This window comes from Lipotes vexillifer, unplaced genomic scaffold (genome assembly GCF_000442215.2).
Source record: "Lipotes vexillifer unplaced genomic scaffold, Lipotes_vexillifer_v1.1 scaffold98, whole genome shotgun sequence".
Taxonomy (NCBI): Eukaryota; Metazoa; Chordata; class Mammalia; order Artiodactyla; family Lipotidae; genus Lipotes; species Lipotes vexillifer.
The window spans coordinates 714,739-730,259 of NW_006799611.1; positions in this window are offsets into that span (position 1 = coordinate 714,739).

The following is a 15,521-nucleotide window of genomic DNA, read 5'->3' on the forward strand; positions in this document are numbered from 1 at the left end:
AGGCCCCGGAACCAAAAAAAAAAAAAAAAAAAAAAAAAAAAATTGACCTGACTGGTAACTTTCTTCCCCTTTTCCTTCCAAGTGCCTGCTGGTGAGTTGCTTCTAACCTGCCTGAGCAGAGGTCAGGAGGGGCCGCCTGTGATGCCCCCTCCCCGTATCAGCCTGCAGCCTGCGAAGCACTACCAACCACCAGGCAGAAGGAACCAAGCTGGGTGGGGGCCCCAGCCCTGCAGCCAACTTCTATTGAGGGAAGCAGGAGGATTTTAACCCCCACTACCACTTGGGCAGGCTCCTCTCTGGGTCACACCAGTGCCGGGTGCTCACAGCCTGGCATAAACCAGGTAGATAAAAGCAGAAACGTGTAGTGTTTAAGAGCCTGGGCTCTGAAAGACACAGGTTCAAATCCCAGCTCTCCCAGCTTGTGTCTTCAACTGCCTGAGCCTCAATTTCCCCATCTGTAGATGGGGAACAATACGAGCGTCTTCCTCGTAAAGCTGGTGTGTGCATTCAGTGAGAATGTGTGTGAAGCAGTGACCTCATGGCCAGGCTGGAGTGGCTGCCAACAAATGGTGATTATTTCTGCTGCTATTATTATTGTTATTATTTTACATTAATTATTCTATAGCTAGAATAGAAAGTAGAGCTTTTCCCCCCAAAATTATTCCTTATATTTGCCTCTTTCCAAAGTATGTTGTATTATGGGACATTCTCTCAATTATTTCATTTGACCAACATAACACTGTTTGGGGAAGATGCATTAGCCTGAAATGACCTCACTGGGTGCCCATTTTGGATGTTAATCGCAGGAAGCTGACAAATGGGCTAAAAGAGATAAAGTAATTTTGTGTAGCTTTAGAATTTCTCCTGGGAGTGTGGCCTGGCACACACAGGGGTTGCACACTGTTGCAAACAAGCCTTTTACAACTCACTTTATGATGCAATATGGAAGCTCTGCAGATTATGAATGTGTACCTACAAGGAGAATAAGTATAGCCCACTGTCATAATGTGTGGCAAAGTGGTATTTGTGGCTGGGATAATTACCACACTAAACATGAATCTGTGTGTCAAACAGCTTAGAGAGAAGTGGAGAGAGGTCCGCTGGAAAATGATGCTGAACATTTTGAAAAGTGGCTCTGTAATGACAAAGGACACAGCTTCACAAATGCAGGTAAAGCACAGGCAACAAAAGCAAAAATAGATAAATTGGACCTCAAAATTGAAAATTTCTGTGCATTAAAGGACATGATCAACAGAGTGAAAATACAACCCACTGTATGGGAGAAATATTTGCAAATCATATATTTGATAAGAGGCTAATATCCAGAATATATAAAGAACTGCTATAACTCAACAACAACCAAAAACCTCGGGTCTTCCCTGGTGACACAGTGGTTAAGAATCCACCTGCCAATGCAGGGGACATGGGTTCAATCCCAGGTCCGGGAAGATCCCACATGCCGCAGAGCAACTAAGTCCGTGCGCCACAACTACTGAGCCTGTGCTCTAGAGCCATGAGCCACAATTACTGAAGCCCGTGCACCTAGAGCCCATGCTCCGCAACAGGAGAAGCCACCACAATGAGAAGCCTGCGCACCGCAACAAAGTGTAGCCCCTGCTCGCCGCAACTACAGAAACCCTGCATGAAGTAACGAAGACCCAATGCAGCCAAAAATAAATAAATAAATACACAAATTTTTTTTTTAAAAAACCCAAAACCCCATCAAACATGAGGGGAAGACTTGATAGACATTTCTCCAAAGAAGGTATACAAATGTCCAATAAGCACATGAAAAAATGCTTAGCATCTGGGACTTCCCTGGTGGTCCAGTGATTAAGAACCAGCCTTCCAATGCAGGGGATATGGGTTCGATCCCTGGTCGGGGAACTAAGATCCCACATGTCACAGGGCAACTAAGCCTGTGGGCTGCAACTACTGAGCCCACATGCCACAACCAGAGAGAAGCCCACGCACTGCAACAAAGAGCCCATGTGCTGCAACTAAGACCCGATGCAGCCAAAAATAATATAAATAAATAAATATTTTTAAAAAATGCTTAGCATCACTATTCATTGGGGACGTGTAAATGAAAACTACAATGACACCACGTCACACCCATTAGGATACTACTATCAAAAAACAGAGGAGGTGGAGAAATTGGAACCCTTGTGCACTGTTGGTGGAAGTGTAAAATGGTGCATCCACTGTGGAAAACAGTATGGTGCTTCCTCAAAACAATTAAAATAGAATCACCATATGATCCAGCAAATCGAATTCTGGGTATACACCCCAAAGAACTGAAAGCAGGGATTTGAAGAGATATTTGTCTACTCATGTTCATAGCCGCATTATTCACCATAGCCAAGGGGTGGAAGCAACTCAAGTGTCCACTGACAGATAAATGGATTAAAAAAATGTGGTATATATGTACGATGGAATACTATTCAGTCTTAAAAAAGAAGGAACTTCTGACACATGCTGTAACACAGATGAACCTCAAGGACATTATGTTAAGTGAAATAAGCCATCACAAATGGACAAATACATATGATTACACCTAAGTAAGATACCTAGAGTAGTCAAATTCATAGAGACAGAAAGTTGAATGGTGGTTGCCAGGGGGTCAGGGAAGGAGAAAATAGGAAGTTATTGTTTACTGGGGACAGAGTTTCAGTTTTTTTTTTTAATTGGAGTATAGTTGCTTTACAATGTTGTGTTAGTTTCTGTTGTACGACAAAGTGAATCAGCTATACGTACACATACATCCCCTCCCTCTTGAACTTCCCTCCCATCCCCGCATCCCACCCCCCTAGGTCACCACGGTGCACCGAGCTGAGCACCCTGCACTACACAGCAGGTTCCCGCTGGCTATCTGTTTTACACATGGTAGTGTATATATGTCAGTCCCAATCTCCCAGTACATCTCACCCCCGCTTCTGCCACCCATGTCCACACGTCCGTTCTCTATGTCTACGTCTCTATTCCTGTCCTGCAAATAGGTTCATCAATACCATTTTTCTAGATTCCACATATACGCGTTAATATATGTTTTTCTCTTTCTGACTTACTTCACTCTGCATGACAGACGCTAGGTCCATCCACGTCTCTACAAATGACCCAATTTCGTTCCTTGTTATGGCTGAGTAATACTCCATTGTATATATGTACCACATCTTCTTTATCCATTCATCTGTCGATGGACATTTATGTTGCTTCCATGTCCTGGCTTTTGCAAGATGACAGGAGTTCTGGAAATGGGTGACGGCTGTACAACCAGTGTGAATATACTTAATACCACTGTACACTTAAAAATAGTTAAAATGGTAAATTTTATGTTATGTGGATTTCATCCCTATTAAAAACAATAATAAAAAAAGGAAGAAATGCAAGTGAAGAGTCTGAAACTAAACTGTCTCAGAAACTGCAAGAAAGAAACAATATTTATATTTACTATCTCCTTTTAACCCATTTGTCAGGTTACTGTTATAAACATCCAAAATTATAATAATAAAAATTGTTATTATAATTTTTCCGGTAATACCCAACTCATAAAATTAATATTTTAAGTAGGCATTTGACAGTTTCTTTGTCTTGAGTTTCTATACTCAAATTGGCCAAAAACATTTGGGAGTATCTTCTTTTCAGGCAAATGCAGGGTGTTCTCCATCCCTCCTCACATGTTCAGGGCATAATGGAATCATCTCCCATCACCACGGTCCCCCAGCCTGGCGCTCCTTGGGCAGCCTGGACTGTTCTGGGCTCCCACACAACCTAGAACTCAGAGCTCAGGGCCCTAAGACTCCCATGAAGACTTCCGTCCCCTCAAAGGGTTGCTTCCTAAATGCAGAAAACATTTATTGTCTAAAAGGCTCTTGTTTGGGTGTGAGGGAGGTGCAAGAGGGAGGGGATATGGGGATATATGTATACACACAGCTGATTCACCTTGTTATACAGCAGAAACTAACACAATGCTGTAAAGCAATTATACTCCAATAAAGATGTTAAAAAAATAAAAATAAAAGGTTCTTGTTTGGGTTGCACTTCTTAACGTTCTTTTATTAAAAAGAAATGAGCTTCTCAAAGAAATGGTTGAAAACAGATTTTTAAGATTGCTCCCATGCCCTAACACCCTGAAAACACAGGTTTCCTTTTGCGGGGTCCCCTCGGGGCTGTCACCTTCCAATTGCCCACACAATGACCTCCTTCCATGGGAATCTGGCCTCCGCTCAGGGGTGGCAGACAAGGGCTTGAGGCCTTACGGTTGGAGCCCTGACGGTCACCACCATGCACTGGGCGCTTATGATGGAGACCAGGCTCCCCGCTACCTCTTCTTGTCCGCTTGCACTGCGTGAGACACCACAGCGCCCCCAGGAGTTGCCTCTATGGTTGCCATCGAGAATCCCCAGGTATATCAACTACACCTCAATCTTTAAAAATTAAAAAAAAAAGAACTTCCAGAAACAGAGAACAGCCTCTCCTTTCCTCACCCTCTGCCATCTCCCACCCCCAGGCCCCTTAGCTCCTCCCCCATCCCCAAGACCCTGCTGCCTCAGTTTCCCCAGATCATTCTACCCTCCCCTAGAATCTAGCAGGCCCAAGTCTCCATTTGCATCTTCTCCAGCATGAGCTGTGAGTCCAAGCTTTCTTCTTCCCCATTCTTAGCGCTCCCCCGGAGAAGGGAAGGCAGCGAAGGGGGGACGAAATGGGACACTCATTCAGTACAAGAAATCAGACTCATCTTATGCTGTGAGAAGTCGTTTCTTGCCTTGAGTCCTCAGCTGGTCTACAGGGGAGATGCATAGCTCCAACCACCGAGCAAGCGCAACGTGGACCGTGTTATATTTCAAGGGCACTTGTCCCCTCCCCGTCTTACAGATCCCCTTCACTGCTTTGACACTGAGGATGTGCTCCCTATCACTCCTTCCTGAGACCACACGGGGACGGGAGAAGGGTGGGGCAGACAGATAACCCATGTCACCATGATGGAGAAACACACGTTGCTGAAAACATATAAGAGGTAGACCTAAGCTAGTATAGGGAGTGAAGGAAGCCTCCTGGGAGGCTCATTTACACTGAGACAGAAAGGACGAATAGGAGTAAGCTAGGAATAGAGTGGAGACAGCCTGCCGGGCAAAGGGAATAGCCTGTTCAGAGCCTACAGGCAGGAGAGAGTAGGAGCTGCTTGAGAAGCTGAAATAAGGCCAGTACACTTGGCATGTAGTGCAGCCTGGAGGGGAAGGAGGTAGGGATGAGGTCAGGGAGGTGGACAAGGGCCAAGAGGCCTTAGAGGCCATTGGGAGGATTCTAGACTTGGAAGCTTCTCCTGGGTTTGGAAAAGCCTGAATTACCAAGTTCTTCCAGGGAGAATAACTTTGTAGGGCAGATTGTGTGGGCTGAAGTGTCGATGGAGGCCACGATGCTGGGTTTGGAATTTTCTGGCTTTTCTGTGCACTGGGAACAGTTGCAAGGCTGTCTGGATCCCAGAAAGTTCAACAACACGTCTGCTCGCCTCTCTTCTGAAGTGGCCCAGCACCCACAGGTGGCAGCCTGGTTCTGCCCCTCAGTAACCATGAGCAAGGCACTTCCCCACTCTGGGCCTCGCTTTCCTCATCTGTACAATGGGTATCAGTGCCAGCTAACTCACAGGCTTATTTTAGGATTCCATGAGATCCCAGATGTTAGAGACTTCACAAAGGCCTGGTATGGTAAGTCATCAATAAAGGTTAATCGTTGTCATCATTACTATTATTGTTATTATTGATGTTTGCAGCCTGTCCCAACTCCTAAACGCTGTTCCATCTATTGGTTGCTGAACTGTTTCAGGGACAGACACTGCCAAGCCCCGGGACTGCGATGCTCTACTTTTTTGCATAAACGTGCATCTTGCATTCAGAAGAGCCCCTCCTTCCACAGAGGGTCCAGCGGGGTTGCTTGAGGGACACATTCCAGAAAGAATAACTCTGTGTAACATGAAACCCTGAATCTGGAAACACAACCTCTATGGGAAATTAGAGGATAAGGTCTGCTCGGCGGACCGCCCAACCTCATTCCATACAAAAGGGATATTGAAACCCAAAGGCCTTATCACTTGGCCTCCTGCCTATGGTCTCACCCCTCATCGCAGCCAGAGAGATCTTCCTAAAAAACAAACATGACCGTGGCAAGATGCTGTTTAAACCCTCCCATGGCTCCCTACGTCCTGTGGTCAGGCTCCTGCCCACACCTGCAGCCACATACTTCCTCTGACCCAGCCATACAGGCTTCCAATGGGTCAAGTTCTCTCCTGCCTCAGGACCTTTGCATATCCAGTGACCCTCCTGCCCCCTCTAACAGACCACTGCTAATTCTTCCAGATTCAAAAGCCCACAGACCTCGTTGAACCTCCAAATAGTCATGAAAAGTAGTAATATTATCCCCACTTTCCCGATGAAACTGAGGCCCTATGAACTATCACGTGGCTCCTGAAACTAAGCCCCAAGCCATGCCAGCAAGACTCCAGAATCTTTGAGCACCCAAGAGGAAGCACCTGGCTGCACCCCCATCATAACAGGAGAGTGGAGGGGGCTCCAATAAGAAGACTGAGCCAATATGGTACAGAGCAAAGACATACCACTCATGCATTTGTGGTTCAAGGCAAGACAATGACCTCTTTGAACCTCAGTTTTCTCATCTCTACAGTGGGGCTAAATAATAATACCTACCTCATAGGCACCTTGTGAACATTTGGAGATGACATACAGGAAGCGCCTGGCATGTGGTGGATATTCAGTGACTGGCACGATGCCACCCTCCCTTGCTGCATCTGGGGAGGCTGTACCAGTCCAGACCAGCCCGTCCCAGACTAGACTTGCATCACCCGAGGTTAGGCTGCCGGGGCCTGGGAACCATCCCTGCCCTGTTTTCTGTTTTGGGTTTTGTGTTTCCCAGAGTTTCCTTTGGAGAAAGTCCAGCTTCCTCCCTGCTAGAAGGAGGCAGAAGGGGATTATTCACGCCTGGGCCTGGATGCCCAGGGGAGCCATGTGGGGAGGTGATAAGAGCCTGAGGTTTGGGGTCCAGCCAATCCAGGTTTGAATGCAGGATCTGACACCTACAATGCTGTGTGACCCCAGGCAAGTGACTTAACCTCTCTGAAGTGCTGACTTCCTCACCTGTTAAAAGGTCTCATGATTTCTACCTCAGAGGGTACTGGATGTAGATGAAGGGACTGAGATAAGAGAAGATTCTGGATGTACTGCCCCAGTGTACACACAGTTAATTCCTTTTGGGGAGGGGTTGAAGATCAGGGGAGAAGCCATAGGTTTACAGCAGGAGTCACCAAGCCAGACACTGAAGAGGGCAGGTGTCCTGCCTGGAGCAGGGTGGGAGTGGGGGTTAATTGGGGGGACGGAGAAAGGGCACAATTCAGCTCCAGATTATCAACACCCTGCTGGAATAAGGGTCCAAGATAATCAGACCTCTGATGTTTCAGGAGAAAAATCCATATTTTCATGCAAAATCTCATGATTAAAGTATGGTAAGACACATATACTCTACGATTCTGCTTATATAAAATTCAAAAACAGATGAAACTCATGTCTGATGTTAGAAACCAGATAGTGGTTTCCTTGGAAGAAGGGATGGGTAGTGCCTGGGGGTGGGGGGGATGAGGAGAGATTCTGGGGAGCCAGAACATTCTCTCTCTTGATTGGGGTGTTGGGGACATCACCGTGTCCCCTTTGTAAATTTGTGCACTGTGCACTTCTCTATATGTATATCATACTTCAGTAAAATGCTAAAATAATTTTAGAACAAATAAATCAGGACTGCAGTGCTGGGAGGAGAGACAACCCAGCATGGGCTAAACTGAATGCACCTGCAGGCTGCATCCTGGGTGCCAGGCGGACACGTGAGACGGGCGTGGATGCTCCTAGCCCCTGACACCCTGGATTGGCTCCTGGCCCTTAGGGAGCACCCCTGCTTTCCCGAGCCACACAGGAGGAACAACTATCCTGTCCCACCTCGGCCGCCTTGTCCGGAGAGGGCCGGGGAGCCATATCTCCGTCCAACCTGCCGCGCCACCAGATTCTGCTGAGCTCAAATTCCAGAGAAGTAGGTTTACCCTGCCACTTAAATGATAACGTGACACCCCCAAAACTCACCCTTGTTTATTATTCATTTTTCTTCACCAAGGATACCCAGAGGACAGTAATGAAAAGACAGGCAGAGTTCTGTTTCCAAAAAAAGCCTTCCTAGAATCTGTGTTTCACCAAGCCCACCTCCCAGCCCTGAGCAACTCTACACAGGAAACCCAAAGGCTGCAAACTCATTTGGTGGCATCCCAGTGCCCACGAGCCCTTGTCAGAGGGGTGTCGGTCTGTAGTGGGACTGCCTCGGCTCCGCCCCTCTCCCTGGGCCGGATATCTTGATTTTATTTTTATTTTCACTCTCATTCTTTTCTGAGGACCAACGGAAGACGCGCACACCTCCTATATAAAGCAGCACTAGCCCAAACAAATGCACATCAAATGCATTTATTTGCACAGACACTCATAAAAACTTTACTAGACACCAAATAATTACAGGAAGAGGCAAACCTCCAACTCTGCCGATCCCCAGCTTTTGAAGTGGATTTAAGATAAAGATCAAATTGGATGGGCGCTCACCCCCATATCACACCCAGTCCCCTTCCCCAGCCATGGACCCTCAGGGTGGAGACGAATGAACTTTCTTGCTTTTGTGAATTTGTGTCCAATTCATATAAAATGTCTTTCTGTGAGTTATTCCTAGTGTCCTAATGGGGGTTTTATGGCTCCAAATATGGTCCTTGGCCTTTTCTTTGTTCTGGTTCAGGTCCTCTGTCGGGGAAGCCCCTGGTTCTAGATGGGCTGCTGAAATAACCCAACCCATCCATTTGGCAAGAAATGCAAAGATTCTTGAGGAAAGTGCCTTTTAAGAAATAAATATAAATAGCACCTTGAGAGTCCCACATATACAGTTTTGATGCATTGGCTGAAGCCCTTAATTTTGTTGCCTTCCAAAAAACCCCAGCCTGGGCTCCACAGCCCGAGCAAGTAGTGAAGGCTGAGACTGTCTGTGCTGGCTGTCTAGGCACTGCCTGGGGGGGTCTCCTGTGCCCAGCCCACAGCTGCCTGGACCTGAGTTTCACCTGCCCTAAAGGAAGAGAGATTGCTGAGCTCAGCATGTGTCTGGTTCCTCTCAGGCCCTGGTTGGAGGGGGAGGAGGCAGCTGTGATTTCCCTAAGTCCTGGGGACTCTCTTTCAGCCAATATTTGAGTAGAGACTTGCTAAGTGCCAGGCACTGTGGTGAGCACTTGAATTTCATTCAACAACCCTGTGGGAATACATGTCATTATGCCCACTTTACAGACAAGAAAGCTGCGGTAGAGAAAGAGGGCAGGACTTTCCAGAGGTCCTGAACCAGATCTGGTGACTCCCTGACACCTGCTCTTGACCCCACTTCTAACCACTGCCTGGCCAGTGAAAGACCTTAGCCCTGAGCCACCTGGCCAGGGCACTGTCCCTCGCTAGCCCTGAGGGCTCAAAGCAGCCTTTGGATCTGAGGGAGCCTGATCTCCTGACCCACCAGGGAGAAATCCCATGACTAATGACCCAGACCTTGTGCTGAGAAGTCATGAGTCTGTGGCCAGAGACCCCACCAGCTGGTTGAGGGTGGGGCTAGGCTGCAGAGAGGGCAGGAGTTTGCTGGAGCTGGGCGGTCCCAACGTTGCATACAGACACACATCAGCACACAGCCTCAGAGCCACACAAACTGGGCCTCATCAGCAAGGTCCAACTAAAATCTCGTTCCCTGCCACCTCAGCCTAGAAAACTCCAGATGGGAGAGTGAGAACCTGCTCCCAGTCCTGAGTCAGAGGGACCCCAGCTTGGACCTCCCCAGTCATTCCTCTCTGTAGACCTCCACAGGGCTCAGGATCTCTGAGCTCTCCGCAGACACAGGAAGACCACAGACACTTTTCCCTGGGCTGTGGGAAGGTGACCGGATTACTTATCACACACATCCATCTCTCTGCTAGCTGAGAAGGGGACTGAGCCTTTGACCCATGTGTCCTGGGGTCAAGTACAGACGCGATCCAAGGAGCCAAGGGTGGTCACCACTGGCTCCTAAGGCCGGGACACCCGCCCTCTTCCAGTGCCTGCCGGCTCCACTTCCTGAGCACGCAGGTCTCCGGAGCCCAGCTACGACCTGGGAATAGCAGCCCCCAGCCCGGGCCTTGGATGGGGCGGCTCTGGTCCAGCCTGGCCCCCTCCTGCGGATATGAGGATCCCCAGGGCCAGTGGTGGGTGGGCAGCGCGGGATGGGTCTGGGTGCTCTGGCAGCCCCAACTCTCCCTGCTGGCAGGGTGGAATCGAGGATCCCTGCAGCTCAGCGCCCGCGCCTTCATGCTGCACAGCACTCGGCTGGGCAGCTCCCTGTACTCCACCCCTGCCCAGGATTCTCACTTCCAGCTGGGGTTGTAAACTGGGAGGGGACCCTGCGGCTGGCTCTGGTCAGAAGCACCGCTCAAGGGAGGACGGACAGGCCTCCGCTGGGGGGAGAGGGGGAGTCCTAGGGCCGTGCCTGTGGGCTGCTGATAGCGAAGGCAGGCTTCGGGAGTGCAAAGCCCTACGGAAAGGAGCAAGGAGGCACAGGGAAGGGCTCAGTGGAGATGGGGCGTCTGCAGAATTGGGGGAGCTGACTCCCGCCCTAGAGCCTCCATCTCAGATCTTGCCTCTTCCCAAGTGATTCCAAACAGCCGACTCGGTCTTTCCTTAGGTGGAGAAAATCTGAAGCTGTTTCTGACACTTTAGTCCGAGCCAGAGAGAATCCCGTATCGGCTGGAGCGCCCGGGGTTGCCCTGGGGAATCGGCAGGTCCTGGATCGCACCAGCTCCCGTCGAGCACAGCAAGATGCCACTCGCCGCCTATGGGCAGTACCCAACTTCGGGCCTAGGCCCTGTTTCTACCATTCAGTCTGCCACGTTTTCATCAGGGGAAGCAGTCGGGAGGCGCAGGAGTTACGATTGTGCTTGAAAGAGACCTGGGGCGTCTGAGCGCGTGTGCGAAGGAGCCGGGACGCCGCCGACTCAACTGGGGGAATGAGGGACCGGGGAGCCGGAACAGAGGGCAAGGAACAGGACCTATAGGTTGATCCAGAGTCGGGGTGGGTGGGGGGATTAATGCACAGTGAGCGGGGAGGACGAGGAGACGGGACCCCAGGTTCGTGGCCTGAGCAGCCCCACTTCCAGACCAGAGAGAGCAGCCAGCTGCCTGGGTCCAGACCCGCACCTCGGCAGCTGAGGGCAGCTCTGAGCACCTGCCTTGGCCCTCCTGATGTAGGCCCTGGTGGTGTGGGCTGTGACGCCGGCAGGGGCACGGGGCGACATGCCAAGATTCTGTGCGCCCCAGGACAGATGAGCCGTGGCATCCGAGGGGGCCGCCTGCACGTCCTTCTGCCTGGAGACCCGGCCTTTGGGCGGCCTGGGAATGCAACCCTGGGCAGTCTCGACGACTCTGAACGCCAGCCAGGGAGTCAGAGAAGGCTCAGAGGCCGGGCCACATAGGCCCCCATTCCGCCAAAGGGGAGAAGAGAAGTGTGAAGAGGCCCGGCACACGGAAGGTGGGGAGTGGGAAACAGGGGCAGGGGGATGGAACGCTGTACCGGGAATTTGGATTCTGGGGTGGGTCTGCAGGGCCTGTGATGGAATAGGATTCCTAATCGATGGAAGAGGATTCCTAATCGATGGAAGAGGATTCCTAAGTGCGCTCTGAAGGAGAAGAGAGGATCGATCTGGGCCTGGAACATGGACCCTCTCGGCTGCAGGCAGTCGCCCGACAGCGGGTGCAAGAACGTAGCGCTGCCAGCAGAGGGCAGAATGCCACCGATCGGTCCGCCAGCCCTGCGCCGGGCTCTACGCCGCCCGGCTCTGCGCGCCCGAGCCTCGTCCGCCTGGCTTCTCCCGGCAGCTGTCGCGCCCCCGTCCCAGATGCCCGGAGCGGGCGGCCCAGGCCCAGGCCCAGCCTCGGGAGCTCAAGGCCTGGGGTTTCCAGGCTGCGCAAGGACCGGGGACCAAGGGCGTGTGAGAGAAACTCCACATCTACTTATCACCGTCCTGGATACAAAGACGTCAAGAAATACACGGAGACACAAAGACACACACACACACAAAAAAACTGTGGGACACACGAGCACACAGAATCATTCGGAAACTCGGAGGTACACAAAGACACACAAAGGTGACACGCAGACACATAAACAGAAAAGGATCCCAGACACAATACGGAGGATGAAAGACATACAAAGACCGTGGCACCCGCATGGAGTGACAGGCACAGGGACACACACAAAGACCTACAAAAACACGGAAGAGATGGAGATATGTAAGGCCCAGCAGATTCACATCCAAACACACACACACGGATGCAGGGGACACAGATTCACACACTCGGAGCCACTCGGAGCCCAGACTGTCGAAGGGACGCAGAAAAATTCTGTGTGCACAGAGAGACACGGGTGCATAGACATGGAAGAGCCTCAGAGGCGGGAGCATCCATATGCACAGACACACACAGATACCCACCGACACACACGCAGATACTGGGCTGGGGCGGGAGCTTCTAATCCTCCACAAAGCCGGGCCCCTCCGCGGGGCCCCGCGGCACAGGGGGCCACTTCTGACCAAGCCTCCCGCAGGCTCCAAATCCGATCTGCCCTCTCGCCTCCAGCGGGGTCAGGGGACCCGCCTCCCTTGCCCTCCGCCCCCGCCCCGCTCCGCGCCAGTGCTCCGCTCCGGGAGGGGCTCGGGCTGCCCCGCAGCGGCTCGCAGGGTCAATCTGCTCCTGCCTCGGGGCTGCATCGGCCGCCCTGATCCCGGGCGAGCCGCGACTCCCTGGGGACGATGGAACGCTGTACCGGGAATTTGGATTCTGGGGTGGGTCTGCAGGGCCTGTGATGGAATAGGATTCCTAATCGATGGAAGAGGATTCCTAATCGATGGAAGAGGATTCCTAAGTGCGCTCTGAAGGAGAAGAGAGGATCGATCTGGGCCTGGAACATGGACCCTCTCGGCTGCAGGCAGTCGCCCGACAGCGGGTGCAAGAACGTAGCGCTGCCAGCAGAGGGCAGAATGCCACCGATCGGTCCGCCAGCCCTGCGCCGGGCTCTACGCCGCCCGGCTCTGCGCGCCCGAGCCTCGTCCGCCTGGCTTCTCCCGGCAGCTGTCGCGCCCCCGTCCCAGATGCCCGGAGCGGGCGGCCCAGGCCCAGGCCCAGCCTCGGGAGCTCAAGGCCTGGGGTTTCCAGGCTGCGCAAGGACCGGGGACCAAGGGCGTGTGAGAGAAACTCCACATCTACTTATCACCGTCCTGGATACAAAGACGTCAAGAAATACACGGAGACACAAAGACACACACACACACAAAAAAACTGTGGGACACACGAGCACACAGAATCATTCGGAAACTCGGAGGTACACAAAGACACACAAAGGTGACACGCAGACACATAAACAGAAAAGGATCCCAGACACAATACGGAGGATGAAAGACATACAAAGACCGTGGCACCCGCATGGAGTGACAGGCACAGGGACACACACAAAGACCTACAAAAACACGGAAGAGATGGAGATATGTAAGGCCCAGCAGATTCACATCCAAACACACACACACGGATGCAGGGGACACAGATTCACACACTCGGAGCCACTCGGAGCCCAGACTGTCGAAGGGACGCAGAAAAATTCTGTGTGCACAGAGAGACACGGGTGCATAGACATGGAAGAGCCTCAGAGGCGGGAGCATCCATATGCACAGACACACACAGATACCCACCGACACACACGCAGATACTGGGCTGGGGCGGGAGCTTCTAATCCTCCACAAAGCCGGGCCCCTCCGCGGGGCCCCGCGGCACAGGGGGCCACTTCTGACCAAGCCTCCCGCAGGCTCCAAATCCGATCTGCCCTCTCGCCTCCAGCGGGGTCAGGGGACCCGCCTCCCTTGCCCTCCGCCCCCGCCCCGCTCCGCGCCAGTGCTCCGCTCCGGGAGGGGCTCGGGCTGCCCCGCAGCGGCTCGCAGGGTCAATCTGCTCCTGCCTCGGGGCTGCATCGGCCGCCCTGATCCCGGGCGAGCCGCGACTCCATGGGGACCCCGGAGGCCGAAGACACAGCCGGCCCGGGCGCGGTGCACTGCAGCCGACGCAGCGGCCTGCGCACCCAGCGCTGGACTCGGCCGCTCGGTCTCTCCGGCCTTTCGTTCCCCAGTGCCGAGGCCCACGCTGCCCAGGCTGGCCAGGGCCCTGTCCCTGTCGGGCACGGCCTACCGACCCCGGCAGGGTCCCTCCGCCACCAAAGGTCGCCTATCCCAGCGATCAATCCGGTTTCCTTCGAGCAGCCCAACGCACATCTTTCAGGGTCTTCAATCCGCGACCCTCGAGCCACCACTCTCTACCGATGGCCCTCACTCCCAATCCTGTGAGGCCAGGTTCTCGTCCATTGCCCCACCCGTACCCGCGATCCCTTTCTCACACCTAATCATTCTCTAAACTCTAGGTCGCCTGAAACCGGGCCTCACCTTTCTTGCCTTCCCAGTGTTCCCATCCTTGATCCCGGGGCTCTTCCGGGATCTTCGCTCACCTCTCCACCCAATCTCTGCCACGCCTGACGCTTTCCCGGACCCACACCCCAAATCTGGAGCCAAATCCCTCTCTCCCCGGGCCAGGACTTTGGCAAATCCTGAGCCAGCAGCCCTCCCCTCCTGCCAGTCCCCGTCCCTCAGTCCCGGCAGCCAGCCCTCTCCACGGACGAAACCGGCTCCGGGAAGGCGCCGCCACCCGGGGGACGCCAACTCAGCCTGGTGCGACCTACCTCGGCCGACAGTCGGGGTCCCCGGGCGGCCACTCCCGGCCGGCGCCGTCCCCTGGTGGAGCCGCTGCGCTCCCCGCCGTCCGTGCAGTCTGGCCTCGCTCAGGGCCACTCCTCTTAGCGCTGAAGCTTTACAAAATATTAATAATAAAGAAGGCGAGAAAGAAAAAAAGAAAGCCTTCATTCCCCAACTCCCAAATCAGTTTTTCAAGGGGGTGGGGCAGAAGGATTTGTTTCGAAGGCGACCCAAACTTCTGCGAGGGGCCAGCGGGACGCTCGGCCTGACCGGGGCGCCCAGGTCCGCACTCGGGGCCGGGCACGGCGCGGGGCTCAAGCCGGGGGCGCGGGGAGCCCTCCCGCGGGGGACGGGGGGGAGCGACGGCACTATTTGACGTGGAGCCTCCGGCTCATCCCGGCGCAGGGATACGAGGCGCACCAATGAGTTCAAATGTCAGGAAGTTTGAGGAGGGGTGAGGCGGCTCTTGGCTGGAGTATCCCTCCGCCGCCAGCTCCAGCTCTAAACCGAGCGGCTCCTCGGGCGCACTATGGCACTAGAGTAGTTCGGGGAACGCGCCTGAAATCCCGCGGCCCGCTGCGCCCCGCCCGGGACCCCGCAGCGCCGCCCGCGCCCCCCCCGCAGCCCGCGGGGCCGCCCCTGCACC